The sequence below is a fragment of the Mytilus trossulus genome, unplaced genomic scaffold (assembly GCF_036588685.1).
Source record: "Mytilus trossulus isolate FHL-02 unplaced genomic scaffold, PNRI_Mtr1.1.1.hap1 h1tg000406l__unscaffolded, whole genome shotgun sequence".
Lineage (NCBI taxonomy): Eukaryota > Metazoa > Mollusca > Bivalvia > Mytilida > Mytilidae > Mytilus > Mytilus trossulus.
This window is the reverse complement of record NW_026963350.1, coordinates 956,749-971,135: the sequence shown is the minus strand read 5'-3', so window position 1 is coordinate 971,135 and position 14,387 is coordinate 956,749. Positions and strand designations below refer to the sequence as shown.

The following is a 14,387-nucleotide window of genomic DNA, read 5'->3' as shown; positions in this document are numbered from 1 at the left end:
CTATAACGTAGTGGATTTAGTTAATAGTTGTGCACCATATTTGTTTTTCCTTTATTGTTGTAGTAGGCTGTTGATTTTTTTTCTTTTGAAATGTTTCACATTTTATCATAGCAAGGCTTTCTATAGATGATTATATGGTATGGGTTTTGCTCATTGTTGAAGGCTGTTGGACAGCCTGTAATTGTTTATATCTTTGTCCTACGGTCTAGGAATATTTGCTTCATTGTTAATCATACCACACCTCCTAATTATCATATGGTATGGGTTTTGCTCCTTGTTGAAGACTGTTGGACAGCCTGTAATTGTTTATATATTTGTCCTATGATCTAGGAATAATTGCTTCATTGTTAATCATACCACACCTCTTAATTATCATATGGTATGGGTTTTGCTCATTATGGAAGGCTGTTGGACAATCTGTAATTGTTTATATATTTGTCCTATGGTCCAGGAATAATTGTATCATTTTTATGTTAAACCCCATCTCCTTATTTTTATTATATACAATAAAATGATCTAATGATCAGAGATACCTTCTCCCTCTTAACATACTTAATGTACTCACAGGATTGAAGCTTGAAATTTTTTTCTATTAGTAAGTTTTACAATTTGCCTAAAAGTATGTTAAGTCCTGTACCATTTCAATTTTCAAGTGAAAGATCCTCCTCAAGAAATTCCATGGTCCTGAAATAAGTACTTACGTAACAGATTGTAGGAAATGGACCTTTGTTTTCCAAAATTCAAATGTTCTCTCACAGAAATGGGAGGTCCCTGACCATTGGGCCCACACTAATTTAAAACTATGAAAAGTAAAGTAAAAATAATGTAATGGTGTCTTATATTTAATGTTGTTGCTTAGTCCTATATATTGACCTGATTGACCTGTACACATCTCCTATATATTGACCTTTACACATCTCCTATACCCTGACCTTTACACATCTCCATTGTTGCTTTGTTGGGTTGCTGTCTCATTGACATTTATCTCACTTTATTTTTCTTTAGCACAAGTTCAATGCTTAAGTTCAACCAATCTATTTTTGAAGGCAAATAACACTGTAATGATGTCATGTGTCTTGTTTACTATAAAAACATTGGTGTTATGGTATTTTGAATGTAAAAACTATATGTTGATTATCTCCCCTTATAGAGTTTGAACATTTTACATTGGAAACAAATTTCAATAGTAAATGATCCTATATAGTTCACATATACTGTTCACTTACCTATAATAACTTGACTGGACAAGGATCACATTGACTATAATAGTAACTTGACTGGACAAGGATCACATTGACTGGACACGGATCTAATAAATACAAATAATAGATGTTCAAAATAAAATATGGCTAAAAAAGAAAAAGACAAACAACAGTACACAAAACACAAAATTAACAAGAATGTGTCCATAGTACACAGATGCCCCACTCGCATTATTATTTTCCATGTTCAACGGACCGTGATATTGGGTAAAAAATCTAATTTGGCCTTAAAAGTAACCAGATGCTCCGCAGGGCGTAGCTTTATACGACCGCAGAGGTTGAACCCTGAACGGTTGGGGCAAGTATGGACACAACATTCAAGCTGGATTCCGCTCTAAATTTGGATTGTGATTAAATAGTTGACACAGTATAGGTTTCTGACACAGAATGAATGTATTCAAATGAACTTAAAATTTTTGTTTTCTCTTAGAGCAATTCACTATGCTTTTGAATATTAATCCTCTCAAAAAAATGTTTGAAGAAATTTTCTTTTTATTTATGAAATTTCAAATGAGAAAAATTGAACCCAATTTTTTAATCACATCCCCCTTTCCCTTATTCCAAAACTAATTTCAATTAAAATATTCTAATGGAGTTTGCAACAATTACTACTCATTTAAATAAATCATAAAATATTAAGATGTAAAAAAACTGCTTGTTATCACTGAATGGTAAAGATTATTTAAATTTATCAGTTGGTAGTAAAAAGTGAATATACATTGTATATTGTATATAACAAAGATTTAAGTTGATTCTGGACAAAGAAAGATAACTCCAATTAAAAAAATTCCTGCAGATATTTCTTGCTTACTATACTGGACAAAGAAAGATAACTCTTAATTAAAAAAAAAATTTGCTATTTCACAATATTGTGAAATTAGATATTTCTTGCCATTGCACAATACTGTGCAATTGAAAAGACTTGCTATTGCACAATACTAAATACAATAATTTTAGATCCTGATTTGGACCAACTTGAAAACTGGGCCCATAATCAAAAATCTAAGTACATGTTTAGATTCAGCATATCAAAGAGGCCCAAGAATTTAATTTTTGTTAAAATCAAACTTAGTTTAATTTTGGACCCTTTGCACTTTAATTTAGACCAATTTTAAAACTGGACCAAAAATTAAGAATCTACATGTACATACACAGTTAGATTTGGCATATCAAAGAACCCCAATTATTCAATTTTTGATGAAATCAAACAATGTTTAATTTTGGACCTCGATTTGGGCCAACTTGAAAACTGGGCCAATAATCAAAAATCTAAGTACATTTTTAGATTCAGCATATCAAAGAACCCAAAGGTTTCAATTTTTGTTAAAATCAAACTAAGTTTAATTTTGGACCCTTTGGACCTTATATAGACCAATTTGAAAACGGGACCAAAAATTAAGAATCTACATACACAGTTAGATTCGGCATATTAAAGAACCCCAATTATTCAATTTTGATGAAATCAAACAAAGTTTAATTTTGGACCCTTTGGGCCCCTTTTTCCTTAACTGTAGGGACCAAAACTCCCAAAATCAATACCAACCTTCCTTTTATAGTCATAAACCTTGTGTTTAAATTTCATAGATTTCTATTTACTTATACTAACGCTATGGTGCGAAAACCAAGAAAAATGCTTATTTGGGTCCCTTTTTGGCCCCTAATTCCTAAACTGTTGGGACCGAAACTCCCAAAATCAATACCAACCTTCCTTTTGTGGTCATAAACATTGTGTTTAAATTTCATTGATTTCTATTTACTTTAACTAAAGTTATTGTGCGAAAACCAAGAATAATGCTTATTTGGGCCCTTTTTTGGCCCCTAATTCCTAAACTGTTGAAACCAAAACCCCCAAAATCAATCCCAACCTTTCTTTTGTGGTCATAAACCTTGTGTCAAAATTTCATAGATTTCTATTAACTTAAACTAAAGTTATAGTGCGAAAACCAAGAAAATGCTTATTTGGGCCCTTTTTGGCCCCTAATTCCTAAAATGTTGGGACCAAAACTCCCAAAATCAATACCAGCCTTTCTTTTTATGGTCATAAACCTTGTGTTAAAATTTCATAGATTTCTATTCACTTTTACTAAACTTAGAGTGCGAAAACTAAAAGTATTCGGACGACGACGACGACGACGACGACGACGACGACGACGACGACGACGACGACGACGCCAACATGATAGCAATATACGACGAAAATTTTTTCAAAATTTGCGGTCGTATAAAAAGATCAACCAAAAGGGAACATGTGTACTAAGTTTCAACTTTAACTTCATCGAAAACTACCTTGACCAAAAACTTTAACCTGAAACTCACACTTTTAATTTTTATGTTCAGTGGACCATAAAAATGGGGTCAAAAGTTTAATTTTGTTTTAAAATAAAAAAAGATCATATCATAAGGAACATGTGTACTAAGTTTTAAGTGGATTGGACTTCAGCTTCATCAAAAACTACCTTGACCAAAAACTTTAACCTGAAGTGGGACGAACAGATGGACAGACGGACGGACTGATGAACAGAGGGAAGGATGCACAGACCAGAAAACATAATGCCCCTCTACTATCGTAGGTGGGGCATAAAAATTAAAATGATTAAAGACTGAGCAACAGGAAACCCATCAAAAGTTGAGGGTTATCTCAGGTGCTCCACATGTGTTGCTCATTAATAAGAACAAAGTTTTCATAGGTTGAATACAATGTTGACCTCTTTCATTGAATGGTTGCTGTCTCATTGACATTAACATCCAATCTTTCTTTCCTACACTGCAAGTGACTTCTTAAAAATTCTTACTCTTTAAGCAACTCACAATGTAATGATTGCAATGTTTTGTTTAGTTTGGACTCCCAAATGAAATTAATTTTGTAATTATGTCATGTTATTTTTTGTGTCCAATTTATTTAACAAAAGTAGATGAGTGCAAAATGTTAATCCTGTTTAAAAAGAATTAAAAATCAAAGTGATGGAAATCACTCATGGAAAGATTGGAAGAGTAGCTTAAATAATTTCAAATCATATTTAGATATGGGCGGACAAAAAAGAACAGAAATAAACGCTAGTGTAATGCTACTTTGAATTCACTAGTTACAATGTAGTTCTTGATTATCTCCCCTTTAAGAATGTTAACATTTGCAATTGAAATATATTTCTGAAAAATCAGAATTTCATTTGATAAACTAAATAACCAAACGTTCCAAAACAATTTGACTATAATGTTCACTTACCTTTACTAAGTAATAAATTGACTGGACTTGAATCAAATAAAAATGGACAGTAGATCTTTAAACTGAAAATATAAAATAGCTCAATTTCAGTTTCAGATAAATATCGGTTGAACCATTTCTGAACATGTATATACTTTTTAAGCATGTAAGCTTGTGACAAGTAACTTGTTGTGCAGATTTCCTGGTTAACTTTTTTTCCTTCTTAAAAAAAAAAATCTGTATACAAGAAATGATGCTGCTACGAAGTCTCCCAAACAAAGCTCTCAAAATTAGTCATTCCCACGGTCTCTTGCAATTGACATTGGGCAAAGTCCAATAAAAATTGGTCTGGTCTAGTATAAAAGTGATATGCACAAGTAACGTCTAGGTATTACACCTGTATGTCATTCACTTCTTCTAGAAATCATGTACAGTAATATTCATGATTTAGGGGTGGGGATCTAGACAGTTTACAAGTTCTCAAACAGGCAGGAGGTAGGGGTAAGAGTGACCCTAGTGGACTAGCCTTTTATTTCATCTGATTTGTTTTATTGTCCAATACAAGAATATATTATATGGCAAAGGGGTGGGGATCACAACCGTTTTACAAGTTCTCAAACATGAGGAGATGGGGATGACCCAGAGACTCCCACTATTTTTCACTTGATTTGTTTTGTTGCCCCATAAAAGAATATATATGGTTTAGGGGTGGGGATCTCGACCATTTACAAGTTTTCAAAACTAGAGGCTCTAAAGAGCCTGTGTCGCTCACCTTGGTCTATATGAATATTAAACAAAGGTCGCAGATAGATTCATGAAAAAATTGTGTTTTGGTGATGGTGATGTGTTTGTACACTGTTAGTAAAAATTTACAAATTTTATGAATATTGTTAAAAATTATAAACTATAAAGGAAATTTTTTTTATCTCCTTAGGGGGTCAATTGACCATTTTGGTCATGTTGACTTATGCTGTACATTATTGCTGTTTACAGTTTATCTCTTTCTATATATACAATAATATTAAAGATAATAACAAAAAAATGCAATTTTTTTTTTTAAATTACCAATTTAGGGGCAGCAACCTAACAACGGGTTGTCTGATCCATCTGAAAATTTCAGGGCAGATAGATCTTGACCTGATAAACAATTTAACCACAGTCAGATTTGATCTAAATGCTTTGGTTTTTGAGTAATAAGCCCAAAAATGCATTTTACCCCTTTGTTCTATTTTTAGGCATCACGGCCATCTTGGTTGGATGGCTGCGTCACCGGACACATTTAAAAAACTAGATACCTTTTAATTTTTAATTTAATTAAGATTAATTTGGCCCAGTAGTTTCAGAGGAGAAGATTTTTGTAAAAGATAACTAAGATTTTTAAAAAAATGGTTAAAAATTAACTATAAAGGGCAATAACTCCATTTTGGTCATTTGACTTATTTGTAAATCTTACTTTGCTGAACATTATTGCTTTTTACAGTTTATCTCTATCTATAATAAAATTCAAGATAATAACCAAAAACAGCAAAATTTTCTTAAAATTACCAATTCAGGGGCAGCAACCCAACAATGGGTTGTCCGATTCATCTGAAAATTTCAGGGCAGATAGATCTTGACCTGATGAACAATAAAATCCCATGTCAGATTTCCTCTGGCGGCCATCTTAGATGGTTGGCCAGGTCACCGGAAACATTTTTCAAACTAGATACCCCAATGATGATTGTGGTCAAGTTTGGTCAATTTGGCCCAATAGTTTCAGAGGAGAAGATTTTTGTAAAAGTTAACGACGATGGTCGCCAAGTGATGAAAAAAGCTCACTTGGCCCTTCGGGCCAGGTGAGCTAAAAAGGGGGATAGTAAGTCAATGTAAAACTAAAAGCACATGTTCGACTTGTTAAAGACCAAACAGCCTATTGTTTATGGCAGATTTTACAGTATTGTGTTCTGTCTCCTACTTTCATGTTGCTAATGTGACGGAGACAAAAATGAGTAACGTTAGCGACATTTGGACATGTCACATGAGCAACAACTTCTTTAAAAGTTAAAATGTATGCACACAGTGATGTTTAATATATGCCTGGAGTAATAAAATTGTACAGTCTGGTTTAGAATTTCTAAATATACAGAATGTCATTTGCAGGTGTACTTTATATCAAAGGAATACACAAGAAACCAATTTGTAATAGTAACATTAGCAACATCTACTATCATGACATTACGTTTTGTTGCTAACGTCTTTTTGATGGACGGAATACATTTAAGGTCCTCTTGTAACAATATTACATACAACTTACCTTCTTTGCTTCCCCATCATGTGAAGGAACTGACTCCGAATCTATTTCTGCAAAGGGCGATATCGTAACTCCTATACAGGAGAGTTACAGATCTAAATATATGTTGCTCATGTGACACTGATTTGGACGGAAACCTCGAGCAGTAACGTTCGCAAAAATTAAAACAGCCAATGATATTGATTCCTCAAGTCCTTTGACCCCCTTACGTCATCCAAATTTAATATGATTGCTATTTTTAATTATTTAAAAAACCCGGGGTAAAAATAACTACAATGGGCTGTCTGAGAACCAAAAAGAAAATTGCGATCGTGACATATCACAATGGACGGAAAAGACGTCACGTTAGCAACAATATTATTAAATTACCTTTTTTAGCCTTTACCAATAAAAATCTGCCTTAAAGTAATGATTAAAACACAAAAGAAGACTTTTTCTTAAAATATAAGTCCATGTTATTAGGCTCCACTTATAAATAATGCTTCAAAATTCCACTCCAAATAAGCTGGATGTCAGTAAAGTAGGTCATGATGTCTATTCCATGTCCAATATTTTGAAATTGAAAACCCTCTAATTCTAACATAAAACACAAACACAGAGTAATTTTTATGTTTATTTACTCAGAAAGACACATTTTATTCATTAACATAATGCATTACTCCATTACACAGTCTGTTTCACAGTTTCAGCAATTGCTTTTTTGATGGATACAAAAAAACAATAATTCCTTCTTATTGTAAAATCTGCCTTATGCGCATCAACTAACGCAACTTGGTAGTGACATAAAAGCTCTATGACATTGTTTCTAGCAATGAGAAAACGTCAAATTATAACGTCCTATTTCGCGTTTTTCACGCCGGAATTCCAACATGGTGTACACTTTTTAAAAATACGTCTCCCAAGAAAAGAGGAATTAAATGTTGCGCTGATATCTTGTGGAAATTTAACACAAATGGACACAAAAAATACTACACTATATTTAACCTTCGTTTTAATAAAAATAATAAAATATGAATTTTGATCACGACTTTTTTGCGCCGATCTGCATCTCATTTTTTTTATTCTTTCACATGCGCATAGATTTTGTCTTATATTTGCGCCAATCTGCATTTCATTTGTTTTCATTCTTTCACTTGGGTAGATTTTGTCTTTCATTTGCGCCGATTGTGGGGGGGGGGGGGGGCAAGGGGTCCTACTTCCCCCCTTTTTGTGGGAAAAGCTTGGTTATTTAGGGAATCACTGGAACATGGCTGGAAGCAGGCCCCTCTTAGGCAGTCAGTGGATCCGCCACTGCTTCTAAACTATGACTATTTAAGTAAGTAAGTACATTTTTTGTAAGTAGAACTTTATTTTGATTTGGCATATTGACAAACATTACAAACATAAGCTCTAATGAGCTTTTAACCAAAAATAAAAACAAGCAAGTGGATAATATTAATAGTATAAAAATATGCAAGTGTTCGGTAAACAGGAAGTTGTTGAGTGATGAATCTGAAAACGCATCACACGGTATAGCTGACTTATATAAATCATGAAACCAAATTTCAGAAATCCTTGTATTGTAGTTTCTGAGAAAAATGTGACGAAAGTTTCATGGGACGGACTGACTGACGGACTGACAGACGGACTGACAGACAGACGGACTGACAGACAGAGGTAAAACAGTATACCCCCTTTTTTTAAAGCGGGGGTATAATAACAAATAAAACAAGGCATGCAGCATACAAAATAAATAATAAAAAGCAGCACCAAATTTAACTCTAGCAATAACATGTATCTTGCTTAAATACCAAAACATATATATGAAGCACTATTTTTTTTAAATTTGCAGTTTAAAATTATTTTTTAAATAATTAATAATTTATAAAAGTAAAAATTTCAAATCTTGTATATTAATAATATTTTAAAATGCAAAAAACAAAATTTCAGTTGCAATGCAAGTTGTTAATGCAGCATAAAAAGCAATTGTAAAACAAATTATCTACAGGCAGAGCAAAAACAGCCTGTTCCACTCCAGGACTGAACAAGATTTCTAAAATGTGAGAAGCTGTTAAAAGTCCTGAAATGGTCTGGTAAGCTATTCCATAAAGAAGCAGCAGCAAAACTGGAAGATTTTTTTCCGTATGAGGTAGTTCTTACCTGACATTTGCCTGTGGGATTTCCAAATATTACTGTATCTAAAAGAATATTTAGTGTGTTAAATTTGGAGTAAATTTTGTAAACATGATTATTTACAATTCTATTAGTCTCAAGTGCCATAGTCCTAATGTTCAGTATTACATGTGTATATTTTCAGGGGTTAAAAAATCCACTAGCCCGACACTAGATCATTTACGCCTCGGCCAATTAAAATGTGTAACCCGATATGCCCGACGGACTAGTAATAAAAAATTCTTGACGTTTACAAAATAGAAAGTGGAAAATCCCTTCATCACTATTCTAAGTTAGCCAATCCGATTCAATTAAGTCATCCGGGTTTCCAAATATTTGAACTGGTTTGTACAGGTCCTGTTGTACATATTTTAATCAAAGAGCAGATTGCTCTGAGGGATACAATTGCCATTGTTTTCATTGACACATGTATACATGTGGCTGGATAATATTATTTTCAAAACTAATTCAACTGCACATGTAAAATGAAGATAATCTGAAGTTACCAAATAGCCAATCCCAGATACAAATGTAGGAACAATGTACTCATTGTGTTTTATTTTTGTATTCTCAGAGAGAGAGAAGGTATTTCACTTCGTATCTTAACACCTATTTACGTACGATAATTCTAGGATGAACCCACAGGCACTTGTTTCTATCCATTGGAAGACCCACTATCAACGTATATACTCGTAAATATACGTTGATAGTGGGTCTTCAAATGGATAGAAACAAGTGCCTGTGGATGAACCCCATTCCTAACTCTTTTAAAAATATTTAATTTCCTTTGGGTCAGTGGTCATGACTCCTTTCCGTACACATTCCTCGGTTAAAATTGCGATCGTATTTAATATAACACGACCTTTATCTACAGAACGAGTTTTTCTCAACATGTTTTGTTTACAGAATTTCCGGAAGGGAGACAACTCGAAACGATAATATGGAAGACTCCATTTTGCCGTAAGGGGTGTTGCGATGTGGACTTACATTTATTTTAATTTGAATGATGCATATGATTTAAAATTATGAAACAACAATAACCCTCAGTAACAGACAAACATAGAAATGATCCCATGAGTTTTAAATCAATCAATTGAGGTGGGAATGATCAATCCAGAACAACCATTCAATCAAATACCCCTTAAAGTCAAGAAAACTATACGCATGCACATAATTACATAAACAAACCCTGGAGCAAGAACGTATATTAAATGTTAATTAAACGACCTAGATGGTTCTTTAATTCTTTATGAAAGTACTATATCAAATATCAGTTTCATAACGGTGACATATAAGAAAAACTCTTATATGACAGAAATAGATTTATCGGAATTCAGAGAACTATCGCATTTTTATCAAAACTGGGGAATTCCCTCTGACGTGTTTCTAAATTTATAATAACACTAAATATAAATACTGCTTGGTTTTCCGTGTAGTTAAAAACACGCATATAAGTCAAGAGAAATATCAAACATGAAGATTATGAAAAGAACATTATAGTAAAGATGTTTAAGTTCAACCCTTTGTTTGTTTTTATCTTTTAAAGCAAGACAATCATAAGAATATGAGATGTTCCTTAATGTTTAGAATAAAACGATTGACGTGAGGGCAATGCTCTGAGCCACCGGTATAAGTCTACAGATTGCTTGAAAGCAATCGTATCCCAAAAACAGAACAAATAACTCTGGGTGGCCCGGTATCATGTGTTGATTGCAATTGTCGTACTTTAAATATCGATTTATCATACCATTGCATGGGGTGTTGTACATTGCTTATGCCGAGATTTTCTATTATACTGAGTGCCAATGAAAACGCAACACTTTTGTTTTTCCAAAAAATCTTATAATTTTTATTTTATTTATATTAGAAATTTGTATGGTTGGTTTAAAATGACTTTTACGACAATTGACATCAACTTTACGGTTGAGTGATTTTTGGAACAAATGCGAAGTAAGGGTTATTTTAAACGGACATAAACCGAGTTCGCCGCTTTTCAACATACGCACCATTTTCACGATTTTGTCATTTAAAGCTTGGCTAATGTCATGAATTTTCCCGCCCTTATTGTAAGGAAACTGCAATAAACATCTGAGTAAAAGCTAGGACTTTCTGACAACCAGTGACATGCAGTTTTGGGCATGATCCAATGAAGCCTTTAACTGCATACAATTACGAGAAGACTGAAGTTGTAGCCTCTACAATAACCCAAATCATACACAAATTCACCCAAAATGGATCATTTAATGATAAGCGACATCCCGGGGTACAAAATGCAAGAATCGCTCAGCCAGACCGATACTTTTGGTCTTAAACATATTCGATATTGACTCTGATTGGTGTACAAGGGTCACGAGAGTTCAATGGTGGTCACGGTAGATCCTTTGGAGCAATTTCAGTAAAGCACCATTTGCGCAGAAATTGTTAAAGAGCACCAAAGTCTTTCCTTAGTGACATCTAAACAATCGTAAGGCGTAAAAGTCGAATTCTGTAGACCAAAAATCATTCATTGTGTACCAAAAACCGTCAGTGGTGGTTACATAGACATTTGGCACCCATCTTGGCCAAAAGTCATGTGTTTCGCCCGATTTTGGTCTGATCGAGCAAATTTTGCATCAGATTGGACATGATTTAGACAATGAAAACCACCACCAATATCATAAAGTCAGCTTGAGTTTGATATGCGGGACAAGTGGAACAATATTCCTCGAGATCAAATTAAACGTCTAGTTCCACGGCTCTGTCGAGATTGCGCTGCACAACGGGGTTGTAACATGTATTGTTAGGACTGCGAGTTGATGATTCGACATTGGATGTTTCGTTTACCTACAGCGTCTGAAAGATGACAATGAAACAATTTTGTTTGATATCGATCTATTGTTAGAATTGTTAATTTTCAAGAACAATTTATTTTGAAAGATTATCATTTCTAATATAAATTTTATTTTTGAAAAACCAAGTCATGCAAGTGTTGCGTTTTCATTGGCACTCAGTATATTAATGGGGATGATGTATTGATCAGTATTGACCTGTCTTGTCGCAAAGCTCTTGAGCACGAAACCATGCAACAAAATATTTCTTAATATTCTAGTACGGGAACCCCAGGAACTTCGTCAGTTTCAAAACAAAAAACGGTAGATGAAGGGAGTAACGAGGCTAAAAATTCATCCCCCAAAAATTCTAAATACGACAGGGAAAATCCGTGGAAAAAATTAGACTGTCCAGGACAGCAGGGCTGCCAAAACGAGGCTGAAAATTCATTCCCCAAAAATGCCAAATACGACCGGGAAAAGTGGGGAAAAAAATTATACTGTCCAAGACAGCAAGCCTGCCAAGTCTTTAGGGCGAGACTCACACATTTTCATGCTTATTTGGTGGCATTTTCCTTTGATCTTTACAATTTGGCAAAAAAATCACACATTTACTTCCTGAAAAGTTGGCAGAACTGGGATACAATGATTCCCCTTGAAGGTTGGCTGTTGCTGACGAAAAAAAAAGACGATGCTCTGTGAATATTACTGTTAGTTGCCCCAAGCACGCCAATAAAAAGTCTGCTTTGAATGTGGGAACAACTAAGTTAGGTTAAGCACCAACAGACATGACAGAATAAATATCAATTCAACAAAAATTATTAAATACAGTGTATAATGTCTCCTTCAAAACAAAGGACACCCACTTTGTATTATGCAGCAAACTCTTGATTTTTAAGGCATAATCAGTCAGGGATATAACTCTATAGGGTTATTACAGGAAATAACTTGCGCGTGTTATTACAGATACTTTCATGAGTTGTCTACTCTTTATTCCTTAAATTTTCTAAATCTGTAATAACATATGTTTGTTATTTGTAAAATATTTTAATCTATAGTGGGCTCTAGGGAACTCTTGAGACTTTGCGCAGAAACTAAATGCATAGCATTTGTAATACTTACACTTTATCATAGTTTTAAAAATACTTGCATTTAAAGTAACTTTCCAGCTTGTATGCTAGTAGAGGGCAAGCACTTTTATTTAATTTCACATATTATAATCAAAGCTGCATAAAGGCAAATAATTTAAGCAAGTAAGATTTTAGACTTGAAAATAATTAAACAGTGATAGTATTTCTCTATTTTATTTTTCACTTTAATTTCTCTCTCTATCTGTTTTACAGTTCACCGACCCCTGTGCATTTTGAATGGTTAATTCAAATTAAATTTTGATCATGTGTATAAAAGTTTCAAAGCAATTATCTATCAGCTCTTGGAATGTTAATGGATTATTTAAAAGAATAAGTGGTAACAGAGTTTGTAAACTAGATGAATGCTAATATTTGTCATATTATGACTGCAGACATTGTTGGTCTTTCAGAAACTCATATCCCCGCCAATGAGATTTTAAACTATGATGGTTATAAATGTTTTGTAAACTGTAGATCATCTGATTCAAATAAAGTTAGAGGTGGTTTAGCTACATTTTTTAAGAAGGAAATATTATCAGGTGTAAAGTTGATGGATAAATCAATGGATGATATAATGTGGTTTAAACTAGACAAGACATTTTTCAGTTTTGATAGAAATGTATTTTTATGTTTTTTATATATTCCTCCTTCAAACTCATCTTACACAATAAGAACAAATTTTGATAAACAAATTTTTGAGAAACTTGAAGCAGATATTGCGAAATATAGTGTATTAGGGAATGTAATCCTTATGGGAGATCTAAATGCACATATAAACTGTAAAGAGTTAGATTTCATAACAAATGAAGTAGATGATAGTTTAGACAACTTTCTTCCCACTAATTATGTGGCAGATAGTGTATGCAAAGTTAGAAATACTCAAGTACACCAAAAAACTAATAACTATGGAAAATTAATACTTGACTTATGCACAGAATCTCAATTAAGAATCCTTAATGGAAGAACTCTTGGTGATTCAAAAGGTAAAATCACTTTCTATAATCATAATGGTGTGTCAATTGATGACTTTTGTTTATGTTCATCTGAATTTTTACCAAGTATTGTCAATTTCAGTGTAGGACAATTTGAACCAACAATATCTGATTACTGTCCAATTTCAATAACTTTACATTCTCAATTAGTGAATAAGTCATGTGATAATTATGTTAAGCCAACTGTTAGAAGAGTTAAATGGACTACTAAACGAGAAGAAATTTTTAAGTCCAATATGTTGAAAGTGAACTTTAGAACTATAAATTCTGATGTAGATAATTTAACCCAAAATATAGATGCGAATAATACATGTAATTCCAATGTAACTCAAAGTGTTAATGACACCGTCTCCAGTATATCATCAATATTATACAATGCTGCTTTCTTAAGTAATACTAATAAGACCCCTGGACAAGAGAAGTAAAAGAAGAAAAATAAAAAAGCCATATCATGATAATGAATGTGAATCTAAATATAGGTCCCTAAAGAGTCTGACTAGAAAATTATGTACTGAGCCCTGGAATGACAGTCTTAGACACAAAGTATTATATC

The 14,387-nt window shown here is 33.3% G+C and overlaps 1 long non-coding RNA gene across 1 annotated transcript in view; it reads right to left on the bottom strand.

The window, feature by feature from the left end:
- Positions 1–1,228: 1,228 nt before the first annotated feature.
- LOC134702165 (uncharacterized) overlaps positions 1,229–14,387 on the bottom strand; it is a 29,091-nt gene continuing 15,932 nt past the window's right edge. The window contains exons 2-3 of the long non-coding RNA XR_010104352.1: positions 4,486–4,547; positions 1,229–1,309 (exon numbers count right to left, since the gene is read on the bottom strand). This is a non-coding gene — a long non-coding RNA (uncharacterized LOC134702165). The remainder of the gene's footprint in view (positions 1,310–4,485; positions 4,548–14,387) is intronic.